Genomic DNA, 8,392 nt, shown 5'->3' with positions numbered 1-8,392 from the left:
TTCTTTTCCTGAGAATAACGACCGAGACATATGTTTTGCAGTTCGGCTCATAGCCTCCCTCCACAATGTTCATCCTCGGGGGATCTTCTTCCGGAGATGATGGAGAGCGAAACACCTCCTCATACTTCTCCACCTCATGAGGCGGACGATCCTGAGGTGTCGTCCAGGAGGATCTCTCCCGATCCGCAAAGGCCGGAAGGTAACTCTTCAGCCGCCCAAAGTCCGGGGTTTTCGGCTCCTAGAGAGACCAAAAGAAAAGGCCCCAAACTGTCGGATATACAATTGGACATATTGACGGGTCTTCTGCAGCAAGCGGCTATCTCAGAGGCACATCATACCTTAATGGGTACGGTGGTTGAGAAGATATCGTCCGCAAAAGGAGGGTTGAATGAGGCTTTTACAAGCCTGCTAAGAGGCTTTGAGGTACACAAAGTGATATTCTTTGATTGTACCGTAAGCGCAAGCTGGACTTTGTAAAGGTAGTAGCCCCTGGGACTCTGGTTACCACCCGGACGAGGCGAGCAGAGGATCATAATCTCTGGTAATGATGGTGCCAATTTTGTGTGTAGGCGGCTGCAGCTCCGGTGGCTGACCGGACTGCTAAATTTGCCGAACTGAAGCGGCAACTTGACGTGGCGGATGCAGACATCACACTTGTGAACAAGTGGCCTGATGAGGCACATGGTATGTATATTTGGGTGGTCAGCAAATATTAATAAGAGCATGATGCTAGGATTTATAATATGCTTTGACTGCAGATGGTGCTGCCGCCATGGAGACCCTTCGGGCAGAGCTTGCCCGGGCCAAGGAGCAAGTCAGGAGAAGCAATGCAGTCGTCATGAAGGCAGCTGATGAATTAAAAGCCTAACAGGCTGCTCATCGCCAAAGTGAGGATAAAATAGCCAACATGACTCTTGAGCTAGAAAATGCCGCCAGCCTATATGAGCTTCTCTAAAGGGAAACCCAAATGAAAATGGCTGACCTGGAGAAGGCCTTACAAGCAGCAAAGGAAACTCTCTCTGAGATCAAAACGACGCGGGAGGAGCTTCGGCAAGCCGGTGATATCGCGACTAGGAAGCCCTTTTTTATTGTGAACGAAATTCGGCGATCCGAAGTATGTCCCTCTTGATCAATTGTGGAGTTGTTCAGACGCATACTTGGATTTCACAAACAGTGCTGCTGATGCGACGTAGTATTTCAAAGATCAAGAAGATCATCAGGTGGAAAGATTGTTCTGGTTGCAGTTCAGTACTCCAAGGCGTTCGCTGCTATTGAATGAGCAAATGGCCGAATGGGCCGAGCTCCACAGGTTATCCGGGCTTGCCATGAAGGCCGTCGTGGATCACCTGTGGCCGAAGGAACCAAGTCCAGATAGTTATTTTGGCTTGGTGCAACGAGTTATTCGTGTTGTGCCGCATATCGACACTGTCAAGAGGTCGGCGTGCATAAAGGGTGCACGGATGGCCCTTGCCCGTGTTAGGACATATTGGGCGAAGATGGAGGCCACCGATATTGCAACCAGGGGCCCGCCCGGGGGCCAGGACTCGCCCGAGCACTATTTTAAAGAAGTCTTAGAAGGTGCCCATTTAATAGAGGCTCAGTGCTCAAAGAATACCATGTTCGAGTGACATGAATCTTGGTTGTAAAAACAATGCTTTTGATAATAAAGGCTGTATTTATACTTTTGCCCTTAAAGTATTGTAGTGCCTCCTGCGTGGCTGCTTATGTATATATGTATATAACCTGAAAGTTTGCAGTCATCAGTTTCAGCCCCCTCGCATATAATGCAGGGGTGTTCAGCAAAGCGCGTAATCACACTTGATCCAACGACTTGGTCCGTTAAGGAGGTGGTAGCACGGCGAACAAGGCAATCGGACAATATAGCTTTAACACTTTCACTTAGCCATAGGAGTTTGATGGTGGGACTACTATATAGCCCCTGGTATGTCCCCGTTTATCTGAATATGGTGCGTTTACATACGTGACCGGGAAACCGGTCCTTCGTTAATGCGGAGAAATCACGAAGATTCTGCTGAGTCATCGAGTGGTTGACCAGTCTCTCGCTGTACCATGACAATTAGTTTTTGGCTTTTTCTACTCAGGTGCTCATCCAGATGAACCGGGGCACAATCACAGTAGTTCTCCCTGTGCCACCTTAGCCGATATAGCGGAACGTAAGGCAGCAAAACATGGGAGCCGGGAAAACCCAATTATTGACCAAAGACATGATTCGGAGCTGATGCATTTAAGGCCAAACTCGCGACGCCGAACACTGTCGAAGGTATTCGGACTTTACAACATATACTGGGCTGAGTAACGCCCTCGATGATGAACCCGGAATTTCAAGGTACGTGCATCAATCCGATGTGACGAAAGAGCGCCTGTGGTGAGAGCATAGATCTCAAAAACACACTGGTTGCTGTTTCTGTAACGTCTATTTTAGAACGGTGAATCATAAGCTCACCGGTAACGCCGGTATTCCTCTGAGTCATTTTAAGTGCCAAGAGGGGGTGAGACAACAAGAGACAATAAAAAAGGTTTACATAGGGTCTTAATCTAAAAAGAAACCTTTAGACGGGGCCCTGCTGGACATCTGCGCCTTTGTCTCCGTTGTGCCGTATCTTTGAAGGGTGTAGCACGATGGTCACCTATTGGAGAAAAAAAAGAAAAACCCAGGCGAAAGATTCTGGTGTGACCATGAGTAAGGTCTGTTAATCTTAATGAACTGTGAAAATTCAATTTCTTGAGTGTAAATAGGATCAAGCCGGACTATGGACCCTTTACATGCAGGCAGCCCCCAGCACCTCGTATGGGGGCATAGCCATTAATCATGCTCAGGTTTATCTAGGCTGCTACAACTAGTGGTGCGCCGAACACGTCTAGCCGTGTCCGTGGTCTTGAAGACTGATCAGTTACTCAGGTTGGAGAGGCCGTTCAGTGGTTCAGCTGTTAGAGCCGCCACATAGTCTTCCATGCAAAGAGAGCGCTCTGTGTTGCCGCTGATAGTGATGACGCCGCGTGGACCAGGGATCTTAAGTTTGAGATAAGCGTAACGCAGTACTGCATTGAAATGAGCGAAAGCCATTCTTTTGAGTAGTGCATGATAGCAGCTTCAGAACGGAGCAATGTCGAAGATTAGTTATCCGCTTCAAAAGTGGTCAGGAGAACTGAATACGACCTCTAATGTTAAAGAGCCCGTGCAACGGGCTTCTACGCCTTGTATTACTCCTTTAAAGGTAGTACTGCTTTGGTTGATCCTTGACGGGTCTATCCCCATCTTGCGGATAGTGTCCTAATATATCAGATTAAGATTACCGCCGCTGTCCATGAGGACTCGGGTGAGATGGTATCCGTCGATTATTGGGTCGAGCACTAACGCAGCTGAGCCTCCATGCCGGATACTAGTCGGATGATCCCTGCGATCTTAACTGATTTGGCAGGCCGACCATGGGTTGAATTTGGGGGCGACGGGCTCTACAACATATATGTCACGGAGTGCGCGTTTGCGCTTCCTCTTTGGTATGTGAGTGGCGTAAATCATGCTCACTGTTTTGACCTCTGGTTGGAATTTTTTCTGTCCCCCAGTGTTCGGCTGGTGAGGCTCGTCCTCATCTTCACTTGGCTGCTCCCTCACTTTGTGTTCGGCGTTTAGCTTGCCGGCCTGCTTTAAGACCCAGCATTCTTTTGTTGGTGTGATTCGCAGGTTTCTTGGGGGTGCCGTGAATCTGACAGGACCTATCTAGAATTTTATTTAGGCTGGACGGACTGTCTCTGCTTCCTTTAAATGGCTTTTTCCGTTGACCGGTTCTAGAGCCCCTGAATCCAGCGTTTACCGCTGTATTGTCTGGGCTGTCTTCTTTATTTCGATGCTTGTTTTTATTGCGTCAAGGCCTTCCATTGCCATCCCTCATTTCGGATGTGACTGGGTCGCTGGTGCCGCTGCGGGCTAACCAGCTGTCCTCGCCCGCGCAAAAATGGGTCATAAGAGTTGTTAGGGCTGCCATTATCCTTGGCTTTTCCTGGCCGAGGTGTCTAGCAAGCCATTCGTCCCGGACACTGTGTTTGAAAGCTGCTAGGGCTTCAGCATCCGGACAGTCGATGATTTGGTTCTGCTTGGTGAGAAATCTGTTCCCAAGCTTACGGGCTGACTCTCCGGGTTGTTGGATTATGTGCCTTAAATCGTCTGTATCCAGAGGTCGGACACAGGTCCCTTGAAAATTAGCCCTGAAAGCGTCCTCGAGTTCCTCCAAACTTCCAATTGAATTTTTGGGGAGGCCTCTCAACCAGTGCCGAGCTGGACCTTTCAACTTGAGGGGCAGGTATTTGATGGCGTGGAGATCGTCTCCGTGAGCCATATGAATGTGAAGAATAAAGTCCTTATTCGCCACTAACGGAGCTTATGAGATTTCCTGTTGAGTTTTGTGTTGTGAAGTTTTCAAGCTTTGGGTAAAGATTTGATGGACTATGGAATAAGGAGTAGCAAGAGCCTAAGCTTGGGGATGCCCATGGCATCCCAAGATATTCAAGAGTAGCCAAAAGCCTAAGCTTGGGGATGCCCACGGAAGGCATCCCCTCTTTCGTCTTCATTCATTGGTAACTTTACTTGGGGCTATATTTTTATTCGCCACATGATATGTGTTTTTCTTGGAGCGTCGTGTATGATATTAGTATTTGATTTTTAGTTTTCCACAATCATCCTTGTTGTACACACCTTTTGGGAGAAGCCCACTTGATTGAAATTTATTAGAATACTCTATGTGCTTCACTTATATATTTTGAGCTAGATAGTTTTTGCTCTTATGCTTCACTTATATCTTTTAGAGCACGGCGGTGGCTTAATTTTGTACAAATTGCTAGTCTCTCATGCTTCACTTATATTATTTTGAGAGTCTTTTAGAACAGCATGGTATTTTCTATGGTTATAAAATTGGTCCTAGAATGGTAGGCATCCAAGTTGGGTATAATAAAAACTATCATAGGAAGTGAATTGGATGCTCTGATCAATTTGATACTTGATAATTGTTTTGAGATATGGATGTAGTGATATTAAAGTCATGCTAGCTGGGTGATTATGAATTTAAAGAATGCTTGTGTTGAAGTTAGCAAGTTCTATAGCATGCACGTATGGTTAAAGTTGTGTAACAAATTTGAAACATGAGGTGTCCTTGAATTGTGCATCCTTATTAGTGGTGGTCGGGGATGAGCGATGGTCTTTTCCTACCAATCTATCCCTCTAGGAGCATGCGCGTAGTGCTTGGTTTTTGATGACTTCTAATTTTTTTGCAATAAGTATATGAGTTCTTTTGACTAATGTTGAGTCCATGCATTATACGTACTTTTACCTTTCCATCATTGCTAGCCTCTTCGGTACCATGCATTGCCCTTTCTCACCTTGAGAGTTGGTGCAAACTTCGCCGGTGCATCCAAACCCCGTGATATGATACACTCTATCACACATAAAACTCCTTATATCTTCCTCAAAACAGCCACCATACCTACCTATTATGGCATTTCCATGGCCATTCCGAGATATATTGCCATGCAACTTTCCACCGTTCCGTTTATCATCATGATATGCATTACTTTTGTCATATTACCATTGCATGATTATGTAGTTGAAAGCGTATTTGTGGCAATGACACCATGCATAATTTCATAAATGTCACTCTTGATTCATTGCACCATCCCGGTACACCGCCGGAGGCATTCATATAGAGTCATATCTTGTTCTAGTTTCGAGTTGTAATTCATGTGTTTTAAATCAATAAAAGTGTGACGATCATCATTATTAGAGCATTGTCCCCAAAAAGAAAAAAAAGAAAGGCCAAAGAAAAAAAGAAAAAAAGGAAGGCCAAAAGAAAAAAAAGAAAGGCCCAAAAAAAGAAACAAAAAGAAAATAAATAAAAGGGGGCAATGTTACTATCTCTTTTCCACACTTGTGCTTCAAAGTAGCACCATGTTCTTCATGTAGAGAGTCTCATATGTTGTCACTTTCATATACTAGTGAGAATTTTTCATTATACAACTTGGCTTGTATATTCCTACGATGGGCTTCCTCAAAATGCCCTAGGTCTTCGTGAGCAAGCAAGTTGGATGCACACCCACTTAGTTTCTTTTGTTGAGCTTTCATTCATTTATAGCTCTAGTGCATCCGTTGCATGGCAATCCCTACTCCTCATGTTGACATCAATTGATGGGCGTCTCCATAGCCCGTTGATTATCCTCGTCAATGTGAGACTTTCTCTTTTTTTGCCTTCTCCACACAATCCCCATCATCATATTCTATTCCACCCATATTGCTATATCCATGGCTCACGCTCATGTATTGCGTGAAAGTTGAAAAAGTTTGAGATTATTTAAGTACAAAACAATTGCTTGGATTGTCATCGGGGGTGTAGAATCTGGGAACATTTTTGTGTGACGAAAATGAAGCATAGCCTAACTATATAATTTTGTAGGGATGAACTTTCTTTAGCCATATTATTTTGAGAAGACATGATTGCTTTTATTAGTATGCTTGAAGTATTACTATTTCTTTTATCAATATGAACTTTTATTTTGAATAATTTGGATCTGAACATTCAAGCCACAACAAAGAAAATTACATTGAGAATTATGCTAGGTAGCATTCCACATCAAAATTTTTGTTTTTATCATTTACCTACTCGAGGACGAGCAGGAATTAAGCTTGGGGATGCTTGATACGTCTCCAACGTATCTATAATTTTTGATTGTTCCATGCTATTATATTACCCCTTTTGGATGTTTATGGGCTTTATTTTACACATTTATATCATTTTTGGGACTAACCTACTAACCGGAGGCCCAGCCTGTATTGCTGTTGTTTTTGCCTATTTCAGAATTTCGAACAAAAGGAATATCAAATGGAATCCAAACGGAATGAAACCTTCAGGAGCGTGATTTTTGGAACGAACGTGATCCAGAGGACTTGGAGTGCAAGCCAAGAAGCAGCCAAGGTGGCCATGAGGGTGGAGAGCGCGCCCACCCCTACAGGGTGCGCCCCCTGTCTCGTGGGCCCCTAGGGCAGCCACGGACCAAATTCTTCCTCCTATATATACTGACGTACCCCGAAAACATACAGGGAGCCAACGAAAAACAATTTCCAGCGCCGTAACCATCTGTATCCGCGAGATCCCATCTTGGAGCCTTCGCCGGCGCTCCGCCGAAGGGGGAATCGACCATAGAGGGCTTCTACATCAACACCATAGCCCCTCCGATGAGTTGTGAGTAGTTTACCACAGACCTTCGGGTCCATAGTTATTAGCTAGATTGCTCCTTCTCTCTTAAGGGATCTCAATACCATGTTCTCCCCCTCTCTTGTGGAGATCTATTCGATGTAACTCTTTTTGCGGTGTGTTTTTCGAGATCTAATGAATTGTGGGTTTATGATCAAGTTTATCTATGAGAAATATTTGAATCTTCTCTGAATTATTTTATGTATGATTGAGTTATCGTTGCAAGTCTCTTCGAATTATCAGTTTGGTTTGGCCTACTAGATTGATCTTTCTTGCCATGGGAGAAGTGCTTAGCTTTGGGTTCAATCTTGCGGTGTCCTTACCCAGTGACAATAAGGGTTGCAAGGCACGTATTGTATTGTTGCCATCGAGGATAAAAAGGTGGGGTTTATATCATATTGCATGAGTTTATCCCTCTACATCATGTCATCTTTCTTAATGCGTTACTCTGTTCTTATGAACTTAATACTCTAGATGCATGCTGGATAGCGGTCGATGTGTGGAGTAATAGTAGTAGATGCAGGCAGTAGTCGGTCTACTTGTCGCGGACGTGATGCCTATATACATGATCATGCCTAGATAATCTCATAATTATTCGATTTTCTATCAATTGCTCGACAGTAATTTGTTCATCCACCGTAATACTTATGCTATCTTGAGAGAAGCCACTAGTGAAACTTACGGCCCCCGGGTCTATCTTTTATCGTATAAGCTTTCAATCTACTTTTATTTGCATCTTTACTTTTCCAATCTATATCATGAAATACCAAAAATATATTTATCTTATCGTACTATCTCTATCATATCTCACTTTCGCAAGTGGACGTGAAGGGATTGACAACCCCTTTATTGCGTTGGTTGTGAGTTCCTTGTTTCTTTGTGTATGTGTGTGGGACTTTTGATGAGCCTCCTACTGGATTGATACCTTGGTTCTCAAAAACTGAGGGAAATACTTACGCTACTATTACTGCATCACCCTTTCCTCTTCAAGGAAAACCAACACAAGCTCAAGACGTAGCAAGAAGGATTTCTGGCGCCGTTGCCAGGGAGGTCTTCGTTCAAGTCAAGACATACCAAGTACCCATCACAAACTCATCTCCCTTGCATTTACATTATTTGCCATTTGCCTCTCGTTT

This window comes from Triticum aestivum, chromosome 6B, assembly GCF_018294505.1.
Source record: "Triticum aestivum cultivar Chinese Spring chromosome 6B, IWGSC CS RefSeq v2.1, whole genome shotgun sequence".
NCBI lineage: Eukaryota > Viridiplantae > Streptophyta > Magnoliopsida > Poales > Poaceae > Triticum > Triticum aestivum.
The sequence above is the reverse complement of the archived record's forward strand: the minus strand, read 5'-3'. Positions refer to the sequence as shown.